The following is a 16771-nucleotide window of genomic DNA, read 5'->3' on the forward strand; positions in this document are numbered from 1 at the left end:
AACAGCATGGTGAAAGAATGAGGAAAGCCACAGCAAATAACATGAAAGGATTTTCCGTTCACTTTTATAATGATTGTAGATTGCAGGTAGTTAGTTACACATGGTCAATTTGCTGCTTTGAAAAAATAAAGTATGCATGATGCCAAAATTGAAAATTACTTTTTTATTACTGCGATTTGGGTAGCACTTTATTTTACAGTACGTGTACTTACTTTGTACCAGGGCCGGGTCTACAGGGGGGCTGGGGGGGCATTGCCCCCCCAGATTTTCCTTGTGCCCCCCCAAAAATGTCCAGCCAACCTTAAAATAACGGAGTCTCTTTACACAAAAAACGTCTTCTTTAGGCAAGCGCTAGCGTTGACCGCTCCCGCCCACTAACGTCTGATTAGCTTATTCAAACATTGGGGGTCTTTTCAGCAGTATTTAAGTCACAGGAAAAGTACTACTGTTCTCTATGACGGTAACTAAAAAAAAAACGCATCTTTAAAATATATATCAAAAACAATGCAATTTAGTATAACATAAACGTAATAACCCAACACATATTAAATTAAAACTTTTTTATAGTAAAACATGCCCAAAATAGCCCCTTATCCTTTCTTAGACTCACCTCATTATTTATTCATGCAAATACAACAGCCAATGGCAAGTCTCCAGCAGCATTTAATGTGTTTGTTTTAGACGTAGTTCTGTTTATTAAAATTAGAATATGCAGTTTGGTTGTGGCATACTAAATAGTAGATATAAATGATATAAGATGGTTATACAGTAAATATACAGTATTGTAACAGCTGATCATCGCGTGCAGTGCAGTTTTAAAATCAAATTTTAGCGGTTTTGTCATCGTCATTCATCAGCTCATTCAGCTCGCGTTTGAGAAAAACTTCACACGCAAAAATCTACAGACTTTTAAGTTCAAGAGGAGCTTTCACTCCGCAAGGTCATCGTAAGGTAAAACGTTGTATTTTATAATGTTGCGTTGTATTATAATATCTAATTTGCTGTGTTATAAACAAAGCAGTGTGATTTATCTTTGCTCTCGTCGCAAATCACACTTACAGTATTTTAGGGCTTGTGCTTTTGTCTGGTGCTGTTATAGGCAAACAGGATAACATTTGACGAATTTGTCATGCATGTCAAATTGCTTACATGATGCAACAATATATTATTTAAAGCATTGTGCTTTGTTGTGATATTTGAGGTTGCTGCAGCAGCAATGATAGGGTCAGGAATTAATGACAATACAGCTTATCACATTGAAAATACATTATTTTACATGAAGAAAATGTTTGAGAAGTGGAAATAAAGTTCCTAACAAGTGTTTATTTAGAATAAAGGCATATGTTGGGTAGGGTAGGTATAAGAATGGCTTTAATTTAGCTATAAGTGAAATAATAGATTAAATGCAGTGTAAACATTAATAAAATATAGCTATATGTACAGCTTTATATTTATATCACCTGCTTGCCTGATTTCATTAACTGTGACTAAATGTGTCAAACTAGTGTAATCATTATAACATTATAAATCATTAATCTAATTGCATCTACTTTTAAAATGCGAACGTGCAAAATGACATATAAATTGCCTTTTATTATAAGACATGCAAAGTAATATTGGATTGAAACATCCATAATTTTAGTGTATGAATCATTTTAGTCGAGAAATGGCTGCCCACCCAAAAATCCTGACTGCCCCCCCAGTCCAGCAAGCCTAGTACCGGGCCTGCTTTGTACATATATGGTAAATAAGTTGTACTTACCGACGAATGTGTGGTACTTACTTTTAGGTATCTACATGGTAATGAATTGGTATCATTACTGTACTTACTGTACCAGTGCTACATACTTGGTAGTTATTATGTAACTCTAGATAAGTACTGCAATAACAGTTACATACTTATAGTTTAGGTATACTGTAACTAACACCAAACATTACTGTACTTGCAAATAAATGTACAATATAAATATTAAATGTATACAGGCAAGTTAGGGTAAATGACAGGAATTTGCTTATAGTGTAAATATATGATAATATATAATAACTAATATCAAACACTTACAAATTGTATATACATGATAAGTGTGTGGTACCTGTAGGACAGCGTAAGTTAATGAAAGGCACATATGGTGTATGTATACTGTATCTAACAAGAAACACAACTGTACTTACAAATTGTATATACACGATAAGTGTGTGGTACCTGCAGGCAAGTTATACTTGTACCATACGTATATGATAACTAAGAACAAACATGTGCCATTTTGGTACTCAGTATCTTTGTCCTTTAAAGCAAGCATTAAATAACTGTATGCATTAACTACTGGGTACATTCACTAGTACATCCATAGTAACTGCATGAAAACAGGACTGTAAAATAAAGTGATGCTTTTTAAACAGTTATTACATAGGACCTACTATCTAAGATATAGCATCATATACATGTCACTGTGAGGCAAACCCAACCATTGACTATCATATTAATAACTACTGGATACATTCACTAGTACACACTTGTTGTGTGTATACAATTTGTAAGTAGTGTTTGATATTAGTTATCATATATGTACACTATAAATACCTGTCATTTACCCTAGCTTGCCTGTAAATACTAAATATTTGTATTGTACATTTATTTGTAAGTACAGTAATGTTTGTCGTTAGATACAGTATACCTACACTATAAGTATGTATCTGTTATTACCCAGTTCTTATCTAGAGTTTAGGGATCGACCGATATGGATTTTTCAGTGCCAATGCCGATACCGATTTTTGTTTCATCAGCCTTAGCCGATTACCGATACAGACTGCCGAGTCGATATTTGGAGCTGATATTGCTTTTGCTCACTCAGTTTACATCATAAAAATTATGTAAAAAAAGAGATGTTATTAGTTTGGACAGTTCTTGCATTTATTTTAGTCTAGGACTAGTTTAATCCCTGTCCGGGAAACCCCCCCATAGAAATGAGAAATAAAAACCCACTTTGTTCAGCTATGATCAGCTGTTAGGCCGAGCTTTCGATGTTGTCATGGAAAGGTTGGTTGTTTTTAGTCACATGACCTGCAATCACTTGCGGCTTCCTGCACTCAATCTTTAAATAATGGCGGAAAATCGGTGAACACGGAAGCCATGTTTCGGCCGGACGATATATCGGTCTATCACTACTAGAGTTACATAATAACTACCAAGTATGTACCACTGGTAAGTACAGTAATGATACCAGTTAATTACCATGTGGATATCTAAAAGTAAGTACCACACATTTGTCGGTAAGTACAACTTATTTACCATATATGTACAAGGTAAGTACACGTACTGTAAAATAAAGTGCTACCGCGATTTGAATATCCCTTATGCAACCAAACCCAAATTTTTTCAGACACCTCAACATTTCTCACATTATCACTAATTATTCGCTAGAGTTTAGATAATGGTAATAAAATATGACAAGAACTCGAAAGTTAAACTATTTGATATTTCACTGGTGTTGGCCATCCTTAGACTGTCTCATAAATGAATTACAGTATGTTGAATAGCTGTCAGCTGTTAAATGTAATTAGATACAATTATATTAAAGAGAATAGCAGAGTTCACACCACAACTATAACCATAAAGATACAATGAACGATACACTTGGGATCACTTTCTGGCAATGGCGGCTCGTGACTTCTCATCCGAGGGGCGCTAATTCAAAATAAGTGTTTTCGGAGTATCGTGTGTGGTTCCCTTTTCCAAAATATGTGTCCTGCGTGTTGTGAGATCCTGTGTGCATCACGTGTTTTGTCAAAATAAGTGCCTGCTGCACACGCGTCAAAACCGTTTCTGATAAAAGAGACGCTAATGTTCACAAAATACACGCAAGACACTCCCTAAACAATAAACTCTGATTACGCATGAGATTATGTGAGTATCTGGCAAACACGAGCACTTATTTGGCATGACACTTGATGCACACACGATCTCTCAAAGCGCAGAACACATTGAAATTAAGAACCACACACATGACGGGCTATACATGTTGTGATAAACTTCGCATCGTGTGCCCTCAAAAAAAAGAAGTCACCAGCCGCCACTGCTTTCTGTTTAAATGACAGATGACACTATGGAGAAGCTGAGGTCCATTACATAAAATGAGCTCATGTATCCAGCACTGATGCATTGCTGTGAAATTGACTACGCAATGCTTTTTATTCTACTAAATGAACTACGCCAAAAGGTAAGAGATTAGATTATACAAACTACTAGATTTACTGTTTAGAGTTACGCAAAACGCAGTGTGTTAAGTACATCTGCCGGTTATCCGCTGTGTAAATGCAACAAGAACAGCATAGATTTTACTGGGTCCTCTTTTGAGTCCACTTTATTGTAAACACCAAAAGGACTCAGGTCACATTCGGCTAATTCCTTTTCTGGTTCACTTTAAGTGAACTGGGTTTGGTTCTTTTAAAATGAAATATATGTGAAAACACCCTAAAATCTGACCGCTGTGACCCATACCAGACATACCAGAAAAACTGCAGCATCCATAATCAATAATGAAATGCTAGAAGAATGGCTGATGAAGAGACCGAACATTCCCAAAACAGATTCTAATGATTTTTTTCCATGTTTTCTAGAAGAGTTCACAGATAAACACTTTTCCAATACTTATTGGCGGCCGGTGACTTCTCTTTCGATGGGAAGTTGACAGAGTATATTCAAAATATGTGTTCGGAGTGTCGTGTGTGGCTCATCATGTCAAAATATGTGTTTGGTGCGTCATGTTAAAATATGTGCCTGCTGCACACGCGTCGAAAGGGTTTATGATAAAAGAGACGCTCATGTTCAAAAAATACTCGCAAGGTACTAACTTAACAATAAACTCTGATTACATGTATGCCTGAGATTAAGTGAGTATCTTGCAAATGCGAAATAAACCCCTTTAAAGTATGTTCAGCAGGCACGTATTTTGACATGATGCACATATGATGCGTTGTGTACATATTTTGACAGTCCCTCCCGAAAATCGTGATTATGCGATCACATGATTCAATGCAAAATCAGCCAAAGTCCGCATGTTTTAAATACACCGCACTTTCGGCACATAAATTTCGTATTTCTGCTCGCAAAATATGCGGGGCTTCCATGATTTCATAATCCCCGCATTTTCGTAGCAAAAAGTCATATATAGGATATCTTACCAGAAAGTTGAAAAAATTTGCATTTACTTCTAGGGATGCACCGATACCAATACTGGTATTGGGTATCGGCCTCGATACCACATTTTCTAAAGTACTCGTACTCGTTAAAAGTCCCCCGATACCTGGAATCGATACCACGGTCTGAGAAATGTCTATGTTTGAGCGGCGTGTAAGGGGTTAATGCCTCTTGTGTTGTCCAAAGAGGCAGAGTTTACAACAAACTGGAAAACTAGTCCTTTGTTTTTTTGTTAAATTATATGACTAAAGCTGTTACCTGTAAATTTAAATCATGTTTTTTTTATTAAGTACTCTGTATCGGTATCGGCAAGTACTGAAATGCAAGTACTCGTACTCGTACTCGTATTCCAAAAAAGTGGTATCGGTGCATCCTTATTTACTTCAAACATGCGCAGCCATAGATACATGTCATTGAAAGTGCTTGAATATATTTTATTCAAGAAGTTTTCTGGAAAAAAATCCATATTATTCCCTGTAGTGTAGTGTAGGATATTATCATAAAAATTCTAGACTTAATAAGCAGGCACACGTGCTAAACTGTTCACTTTAAATGCTTATATCTTCTGTATGCGAATGTTGATTCATACCAAAATGCTTTTTTGCATAGTTGTGTTTGAAAACATGAAAACGTCTCGGGTTATGTTTGTAACTGTTGTTCCCTGAAAAGGGAACGAGACGCTGCGTCTCCCTTGCCATACTTCCTGCGTCCCTGTAACGCCGTCTTTGGTGGCAATATTTCAGATAGCGATATACTTCCCACGTCACCCTATCTTTGTCGTTAAGCCTCACCATTGGTTAAATTTGATATAAACATTCAGACGCACATACCCCTGGAGGTGTCCCCAAAGTGTCACCGCAGTGACGCAGCGCGAGTTCCCTCAAAAGGGAACTGTAACAATGTATCTTAAAAGGTAACACGATGTAACCTTGCTCTCACTTGAAATGTTTTCCCACATTTAGTCCTTGAATTTGAGGGTATTAGACCTGGAAAGTCCTTGAAAGGTCCTTGAATTTAAAGTTAGCCAAGTTGTGGGAACCCTGGTTTGGGAACTGACAGTAATTTTAAAGAGAAATACCTGGTTTAACATCCTGTAGCAATTCCTACCAAAAATGATAGTGGTTGGCTTATAGCTGAAGCTGGCCTTGAACATTTGATTTTCCACTGATTTTGGGGACCACTGTAAGTTATAGTGGGGGTTAAAGTCAAAACTCTCTTTCCTTCTAGCACATGCATCATTAGCACATGCTAATAGGTGCCACACAGCTGGTCCATACGTGATGATCCTCCCGATTTTGCTCCTCACACATTCAGTTAATTTGTGTGCTGGCGAGCCAATTGAGGCCACGATGGAAGAAATCCTGTGTTTTTCACACACACAAATGATGGAATTATTTGCTCATGAAGACAGATTTCCCCACTGACCGCGTCTCTAACATCTGCTATCCATTATACACACCCTCGCTTCGACCCTCTCCGTGTGTTATTCTTCGTTCTTATCTCTGTACTCATTCGGCAGATGAAGCGTATCTCTCTTTAGCTCACTGCCTGAGTCCTTTTCTGTCTTTCCAAGCCATCCACCCTCTGATGTTTTCTTTTCAATGATGGCAGTGGTAGTTTAATTTACATCTTCTTTCTGCTCCTATCTCTCTCGTGTTTTTCTCATCTTTTAGCAGAGGAACGCCATGTACGTTTCGTACGAAGGTTGATGGTTTTCGTTCTGTTTATCTTGCAGATGATACGTACAGTGCTTCTTTTCAGATCTTCATCAGAGGAGTCTTAAAAGGCAACACAGATGTGGTGAGACTGACAGAGATGTTTGGAGGTTCATCTCAAGCTCTTGGCATGCTGCTCTAGCGAATTTAGGGTTTGATTTCCTTCGAGGGGAAATTAAATACTATCTATATTTTCCTTTTCAAGCTCTTTGCCAACTCAAAAAAAATTTAATATTAGCATAACGTCCTCTGTCAATCATCTCAAGAAGTGACACTTTCTCAGTCCCTCTGTCTTGGATGCTGGTTTTACAGTGTAAACTTTAAAATGTAGTTTCACACAGGCCATGTTTATACGGTTGTCTCTCCTCTTGTCTTTGGTGAGTGGTGTCTGTCAAAAAAGAAAATATTTTTAAAAGATTTCAGATCTGTCTTTGTATTTACCCAACAATCAGTCAATGTGGAGCAAGCGAGTGAGTTTTTTTGCCGGGCAGCCGTATTCGACAAATGTGGCATGCAGGAATTGATGTGTTTGTCGATCTTATAAATGACTGGAATATTTTTCCTAATTGGACCATGCTCCTAACCACTAAGTGCTTAATGTTCTGCTATGTGCAGCTCTGCACATTTCTAAGTGTGCGTCAAAGCTTGTGTTATGTTTGTGTAGTGAGCATTAAAAAAAGGAGTGCATATGCGAGCGAAGGGGAGAGAGAGCTCACATGTGCTCATGACATGTCACATATCTTACGACACAGATGCTGCATATGCTAGGTGGCGCCGTGTGCCCGAGCTTGCTGAGATTGTCGCTTGTCAGCCATTGCAGCATGATTTTCCCATGGGTGAAATATGCATGATGTGTTCTGCACTGGTGGCAGAGGTATTTATTGAATTTAAACATGTGCGTAGAGCGATCTGATAAGTGGGGGACACATTTTAAGTCATGAATATTTAGTAGATGGTGTAACGTTTACCTAGCAGTAAAAAGTGGACATTTGTATTCAAGCACTTACCAGAGTAGCTCTGCGTCCCAGTTGGTAAAAACGCTTGCGTATTTGTCAGAGGCCTCTGTTTGGTCTCTTTATATAGAGGTATAATATGTTAAGTTCGAGCCTCGGCTGGTTCAAGAGGTCTTTCACTTACAAAAATTAACCATGGTTTTACTACATTTAAATAAAAAAAAAAACATGGTTACTGTAGTAAAACCATGGTAACTACAAAATAACCATGGTTTTGATAACCATGGTTTTCAAAAACCATAGTTAAACCATGGTTAGTGTAGTAAAACCATAGTTTTGCTGATAATAATAATAATCTATAGGGGTGCGCGGGGCAAAAACCAACGCGGGTTAGTTGTAACACAGATTTTGTTTAAATTGTTGCACATTATTGAGCATTTTGATTCTCTGGTATTTTTTTCACACTGCCAAAAGACGATCTCCCGCAAATTATTGGAAATGTATAATGTTTTTCCAGAGAGAGATATTGATGAACAAGTGTTTGGTGGCATGTAAGTAACTTTTTTCATCATTTTTTTTTCTTTTAGTTTCTAAGTTGGGTGTGTAAGATACCAAATCCAATGCTATGTCATATTAATCAGTGTCTTGTTGACTAAAACATAGCATTGTTTTGAAATATGTCTGCAGCTCTTAGCAACTTTTTTGGTGGGCTTAAAAATATTTTGACCCAGCGGTGTTAATTGTTACGCTGTGTTACATCTAACCTCTAAGCACTTACGATATGAAAACCGCTAATGTTAGCGTAATTCTTGCCGTTGTTTTAAATAGGCTACAAACACGAATTATTGCTGGCTGCCAACAAAATAAATGTGCCTGTCTTATCAAAAATCGTGTGTCAAATTAATTTTTGTTCATATCTTTAATACTGATTGAATAAGGTCACGTCAAAGATTGAAATCATAATGAAATGAATGGCTGAAATCAGACTTTGATGCTCATTATCTCAGAATTTGATTTTGAAACTGTAGTATGGTTATTACAGACTGGGTCACATATAAAATGTATTATAATAAAATAAAATATTTAGACATTTTATCCATGTATAATTGAACTATTGTTAAAAAAGGGCTTGATGAATAAATACAGCCTGGATACCTGTATATTATAGACAGATAAACAATATCAACTTCAAGTATATAGACAAAATAGTATTTAAATATTTGCCTGCAAACTTTTTAGCAAGTGTTACAACTAACCCCCGCCTGTTACTATTAACCCCACCTATGGGGAAAGTTGTAACGTTTGCACTTCTGTCACGTTTGGTGTAATTGTCCAAGAATGGTAAGTAATGGCGCTTTTCCATTGCATAGTACCCCACAGTTTAGTTTAGTTTGGGTCGGGTCAGCTCACCTCACTTTGGCGTGGCTAGCTTTTCCATCGAGTTTAGTATCACTTCGGAGTGGGAGGGATTATAGGCGTGCCGTTATATTTACGCTGCCTACTGCTGTGACATCATACACGTGAGAGCGTTGTTGTACATTCCCATACATTCATTTATTTCTCAGTCTGCCACAAAATTAAAATTGGCCACCACGAATAGATGTTTGCACATTGCGTTTATAACTACCTCTGTCTCACATGACAGTTTCTGTTCAAACACCCGACCCGTGGCGTCAGTCGACGGCGCTCCGCTGAGCCTCATTCAAGTTGCATTTAAGCATATATAATGCGGACGTGCACATCGCGAATGTGCCGCCACAAACTGCAAGTCTGGGAAAAACTGTTATTGTGTCCTGGATTCTCAACCTGCGGATGTTTTTCATCGCTAAAAGGGTGTTTGGAAACTTATAGCAGAACACAGATAACAACATGTTTGCTTGAGACAGCGCAAGATAGCAGTAAGCTAAAGCTAATATTTACATTATAGCGATGACGTGACGATTCTCTCAGACCAATCAGTAATCTACAGTGTTTTCTCATCACGTTTGGTATCAGCTCGGGTCGCTTGGAACCCCAACCGAGGTGTTACGAAAAAAAAGTATCGGGTACTACGTACTGCACCCAATGGAAAAGCTCCCAAAAGTAAGCTGACCCGACCTAAACTAAACTAAACCGTGGGGTACTATGCAATGGAAAAGCGCCATAATAGAAACAAACTTCAAATGTTCATTTGTAGCAGAGATGTGTGTGTTGCTTGTGTAAAAATAATTTAAATTCAAATATTTCTTGAATGATTGAGCCAAAACCAAAAAGCATAAGGTTGTGCCCCGCTCTCCCCTACACTAAAAAACCATGGTTACTACACTATTACCACAATAAAACCATGGTTAATTTTTGTAAGGGTTTGATATGTTTGAATCATCTCCCTGTGTCAACGTGTATGTTACTCCGGTTTCCTCCCACAGTCCAAAGACATGCAGTCTAGGATTGGAGATGCCAAATTTTCCTTCCCCAGCTTGGGTATAGATCAATTTGTGTATGTGTAGATCAAGTTCTCGCCATGAATATAGCCATAGATGCTGAAATGGCATTAAGCAACAGCATTCCTTTCATTTTCATCCCAATGTGGGAATGCCAGCATATATGCAGAAGTTTCATTGTTTGCCGAGTTCAAGTTTGGTGAACTCCGACCTGCACATCCGTGTAGCTAAGGAACGTTTGACCAAGGCAGGATCTAAATGTCACATACTGACCTCTTGGCTCAACACAATGAATGACTTCAAAGCTGCAATTGGAATTCATAGTTAGGGGTGGGTGATAAACCGGTAGAAATATGTAAATTTGTCATTTTTGACTATCGTCTCTATCGAGGTTACGTGCCAACGGCACGATGCTGTGCGTGTGTTCACGAAAACTTAACGTTTGTACACGTATTTAAGCACCGCAGTTTTTAAAACAAGTTATTTTAATCCATTGAAACACAAACAACAATGCTAAATGCGCGCACTGTTTTTGTGTGCGAGGAACGCGCAAGTCACGCATCCGCTGCTCATTAAGCTCGTGAGCATTTTTGCCGTCTTATTTGCCTTAAATACGTATACACGTAAAAAAATCCCGTCTTTGCAAGTATCCTCATAAACTCGACCATTTAGGGCTTAAGAGAAAGTAAATGCATGAAAAAAACGCATGTATAAAAGCATATAGGATCCGGACTTTGGTCTTAAAGGGGAAGTTACCTAATTTTGCTCCTGTCTGTAACTCATGTTTTTGTGAAAATCTCTCACTGCTCTTGACTTAATCACTTTTCTACCTTTAAAAAGATATATATAATATACATTATTATTTAGTGTCATTCTTTCATCACTGACTGTTTATCTTCAGGGAGCTTGAATTTTAATGCATGTATACGTTTTTTTGTGAGAATTATGAAAACTCTATAGCATTAAATATTTTAAAAACATAAAAACCTTATTAAAGGATAAAAAAACCTCTACCGTGATACATATCGTTATCATAATATAAAATGAATCATACCGTGATAGAAAATTTTGGTCATATCGCCCACCCCTATATTAGTATACGTTTTATTTTTTGCTATTTTGTAATGTAAATACAGAAGCGATGTGACATCACACTTGTTGTCTACAAGGTCTGAAATTATTTTTATTTCCAAGTCTCTTGTTGTTTTTATAGGCATCACCTCTGTTTCTTCATGATGGGATGTGTGTGGGGACCCCAGTAACAGGTCTGATTGGAAAACATGTTGCCCCCGGCAACCAATCCATCGCTAGCGCCACGGAGGCTGTTACCGTGGCAACTTAAAGGGGCAGAAGATTTAAATGGGATCATTCGGTCGTTGGAGTGATTGTGTTTGTACTGTAGAAATATAGAAATTAATTACAGCATTTAGTTAAGATGGGAAAAACAGATGCCCACATGTAACAGGCACACACTGATCTGTGAATTTGAATGATGAACCGTGTCAGCTTATTAAGTATACAAAACAAAAAAGATGAACTATTCCGATCAGTCTTGACCTGGAATGAACAGCAGAATGTAATGAGACGTTAAACAATCAGACTTAATAAAATGCTGTAGTTATTTAATCCCCATTATTATTTCATTACAGATTTTCTCAGTTTCTTTGAAAATCTGTGTTAAATGGAGCTGAGATTATTACACTTTCATTAGCTGTTTAAAGTATTTACAAATTAGGCAAATATTTAATTATCCCCAAGGAGTAGTGAATGTGGAAGGCTTTGTAAACGATGGGTGTCCAATTTTGCAGAAATACGCTATCTAGGTCTGATTATAGCATCTTACAATTCCCCCCTACACTCTGTCTGTCATATAGTATTTTGAAATACAGACGGTGTCAAAAGAGCGAAGGATTGATTAAAAAATGAGAGCATTTGTGTGTTGGTGGTTTTATTGTGTGTGTATATTGGCTGTGTTTGAGGACAGCTGTCCCTGTGTGTCCAAAACGCAGGCGTTCTGCAGATTACCTCGCTGAGCCAGTTCTGGATGCTTACTGGAATGAGATTAACAGCTGTGTGTGTGTGTGTGTGTGTGTTAGAGAGAGAAAGAGAGAGAGAAAACCAGAGATGTGGACAGACAGCTAAGCAGGCTCTGTTGTTTTATTAGTCTATACTGGTCCCCTACAATTTTTGCATGTGCACCCACATGGGTAACCCTGGAGACTGGCTCGTCTCTGCTGCACTGTAACCATGACAACCGCATCCAGGACATAAATGTGTTTATGATGATGTATCCTCAGCACACACGCACGCATTTAGGAGTGTGAACTAAAACATAGATGACAAAAGTGTACAACAAATATCCTGAACTAGGAGTTGAACCTTGGCTGTCATGAGGAAAAACAAAAATCTTTATCACCAGAGTCGAGTCCAATTTGAGTAAAGACCAGAGATCGAGTATCGACTCTGAGTCCAGACCAAAGCTGGATGTGGACTCAGTCTTGACTCGAAACTCGATCTCTGGTGTTGTTCTTGAATCAGACTGGAGTTGGACTCGACTATTGCTCATCGCTGACTATACTGAAACGTGCCGTGCTGACAAAGTTGTACAAATTCTTCTTTTTCTTGCAATATTACAAAGGAACCTGTTAAGGTTAGTTTGTAATTCAAGCCTGTCATGACATATCAGACATCACAGTTTTTTCTTCTATGTTGTCACTTCTCTCGTTCAGAGATCATATAGTAGATGAAAGCACTTGAGTCAGTCTGTTTCTTTCTGTGTGCGATGTGGCACAAATACGGCTGTTGTAGGAAAAATGATCAAACATTTATGAGCGAGGGATGAGGGGGAGGCAGGAAAGAGTGAAATCGAGTATCTGGGGGAAAAGCAGGAATGTAGGTCAGGGATACGCACAGACTGCTTCAGCCTATCGCTCTTGCTTACATTTCATCAAACAGGCACTAGAAGTCCATGAAAAAATAACAAAACTTAATGAAATGCATGCAGGATGTGTATATAGCATTGTTTTCCAATGAGCTGCGCTTAAAGTATTAGTATATTATTTCACAGTGATGTAATTAACTTTATATTAGATTGTTATGGTCATTATTCACCATCTCTGTATCTGTCACCGATACTTTTCTGTTTTTTTGTCTGAAAATGTCTTTGCTTAACCCCTCATTCCTTTAACTTTTCTTCTGTTTGTTTTGTCTTTCTTTTCCTCTCATTTTATTATCTTCCCTACGGCTGTTGTTTTTTCTTTCTCTCTTTAAATCTTCCACCTAAAACAAACCTTCAAAATTATCATGAAAATTCCCGTTTCTGACTGCTGACAGGGTCATCGTTTGTTTTTCTACCTTTCTTTATCTCACACATACACTGTAAAAAAAATCCGTAGAAATTGCAGCTGGGTTGCCGGTAATTTACCGTAGATTTAAATTTATGTTATTTACTGGCAACATTTTGTTCAAAGTTAAATGAACATTTAACATTTACAAGTGTTTGTCTTAACAGAGTAAAACAAAAAAAACAGCATCAAGCAAAACATTCTGGGAAACAAAATCTGAAGCAAAAAACTGAAAAAGGTTGATGATGATTTCTGGTTCCCAGAATTCTTTGCACGAGGCTGTTATTTTATAGTTTTATTTTGTAAAGATAAAGACTTGTTAATATTTAAAATTTATTTAACTTTGAACAAACTCTTGCCAGTAAATAACATAAATTTAAATATACGGTAAATTACCGGCAACCCAGCTGCAATTACATTGTAATTTCTACGGATTTTTTTTACAGTGTATACAGCATGTCTTTGTTAAAACCTAGTGAGCTGTCTATGGAGCATTTGGTGTTTTATAAATGCCTTCTTTTTAATGCAGTTGTCAAGTCTCTTTTTGGTCACTTTAAATAATCCACTTCAGTTGCAGCTCTTTATATAGGCAGTAGACTGCATTAAAGGGGACATTTCATGAAAATCTGACTTTTTCCATGTTTAAGTGCTATAATTGGTTCCCCAGGGGTTCCCACAGGTCTTTGAAATCCTTGAAAGTTTGTGAATTTGTGTAAAAACAATCAAGGCCCTAGGAAGTTTTTGAAAATATACATACATACAGGTCATTGAAAGTGCTTGAATCTATTTCATGCCAGAAGTGAAAAAAATCCATATTATTTCCTGTATAGTGTAGAATAATATCATACAAATTTTAGACTTTTAAGTACACGTGCAAGACTATTCGCTTTAAATGCTTATATCTTCTGTATGCAATGTTGATTCATACCAAATTGCTTTTTTGCATAGTTGTGTTTGACACATGAAAACGTCTCGGGTTACGTGTGTAACTGTTGTTCCCTGAGAAGGGAACGAGACGCTGTGTCTCTCTTGCAATTCTTCATGCGTCCCTGTAACGCCATCTTTGGGAATATTTCAGATAGCAATATACCTCCTGGCTCCCACGTCCCTTATGTCTTTGTCGTTAAGCCTCACCATTGGTTTAATTTTTACAAACACATTCAGACGCACTTACCACTTGAGACATCCCCAAAGTGTCACTATAGTGACGCAGCGGGAGTTCCCTTGAAAGGGAACTGTAACAATGTATCTAATAAGGTAACACAATGTAACCTTGTCTCACTTGAAATGTGTCCCCACATTTAGTCCTTGAATTTGAGGCTATTGGACCTGGAAAGTCCTTTAAAGGTCCTAGAATTTGAAGTTAACTAAGATGTGGGAAACCTGAACTTAGAAAATGTGAAAAAGATCAACCTTGTAACTTAGTTTTGGTAAACCATTCTATGCAAGCATGTGAAAAAGTAGGAAATTGAAATTTGCTTCCCCTTGTGATGTCAGAAGGGGATAATACCGCCCCTTAATCTGCACTATCCAACCACAGCACTGCCATTTAATGCAGATCAGCTCATTTGCATTTTAAAGGACACACTCAAAAATGGCACATTTTTGCTCGCATCTACAAAGTGGAAGTTCAATAATAAATGATCTATATGGTATTTTGAGCTAAAACTTCACATACGTACTCTGCAGACACCAAACATTTATTTGACATCTTAAAAAAGTCTTGTGAAATGTCTCCTTTAATACACTGTGTGTGTTGTGTTTGCTGGGGTCTTTATGAGAGTTTCTGATGTTGTGCCATGTTTGCAGGTGTTGCACGGGCCGTTTATCCTTTGATCACCACACGCTTCACGTGAGACGCTTACTATGAGTTTCCTTCAGTGGCTTGTAAAAACAGTGTTGTTTGAATTTAATTTAATTCTCTGAATTAGGGCTGTTTTCGATTTACATACTCTACATATTTTAGCACAGGATTAGTACACAACGGATTATTCTAATCTACTGTAATCTATTGTGTTGTTGTCTATTATGTTGCTTTCTGCAATCGTAATACAGGACAGATAGAAATAAATGCTGACTCAATTTTTAAAGTTAAAGCTCACATAACACACGCTGTTTCTGCTTATTTCATGTTAACCTTGAGTACCTATAGAGTAGGATTACATCTTTCATATATAGTTTTAAGTTTTTTACCACTGCATGTTTTTGACACTTTGCCTATGTTTAGCAGGAGGAATTCAACTCTTAAATCGTGTATATGGATGCTCCAGGTTTTATACAGTGACGCTATAGAAGAACTCATTCTTTTTTCATAGTCTAAAGTATTCAAACAGATGTTGAAGGTCCTTATGGAACTGTTTAGTTAAAAATGGTTCTTCTGTGGCATCACAAAGCACCTTTACTTTTAAAGAGCACCTATTTTGTTGCTAAAAACAATGTTATTTTGTGTATTTTGTATAATACAATGTGTTTGCGTGGTTTACGGTTAAAAAAACACATTATTTTCCACATACCGTACATTTTTGTAGCTCCAGATTTCACTCTCTTCCTGAAACACACAGATTTGAAAAGCGCTGTGTCCCTGATTGGCCAGCTAATCTGTACTTTGGGATTGGCCTGAATACCTCTGATGTCAGCAGGAAATGTGACGCTTCTTACTATGTTTAAAAGATTCGGTTGCTAATAGGAGTTAACTTACAGGCTGTGAGTCCAAGCAGGAGAAATTATGATAATGTCCGTCTTGTCTACATCACCAATCCCAGGAAGTAAACTGTTGCCTACAATCTGTGTGTTTGTTGTTGTCCAAGAAAAAAGATTTGGGTTGGAGATGACAACTCGCGTCATTGTTTACTTTGCGGTTTTTACCTTTTGCATACGGTTAAGATGTACTAATACACACCTACACACCAAAGGACATTTAAAAACGTGAATCGGACAATAGGTGCCCAGATAGCATGCAAACCATTGAAACAATGTTAAAAACTGTTGATTTGTCAATGTTAACTTCATTGAATCAATATCAGGTTTGCACCCTCCATTAATATTGAAAAAATATTGAGATTTCAACAAATCACCATTATTGTGATCAGTGTTTGCTTTAGATGGGTCCTTGACTCTTGCTATTCACTAAGTTAAATCTTTC

This window comes from Paramisgurnus dabryanus, chromosome 20 (genome assembly GCF_030506205.2).
Source record: "Paramisgurnus dabryanus chromosome 20, PD_genome_1.1, whole genome shotgun sequence".
NCBI lineage: Eukaryota > Metazoa > Chordata > Actinopteri > Cypriniformes > Cobitidae > Paramisgurnus > Paramisgurnus dabryanus.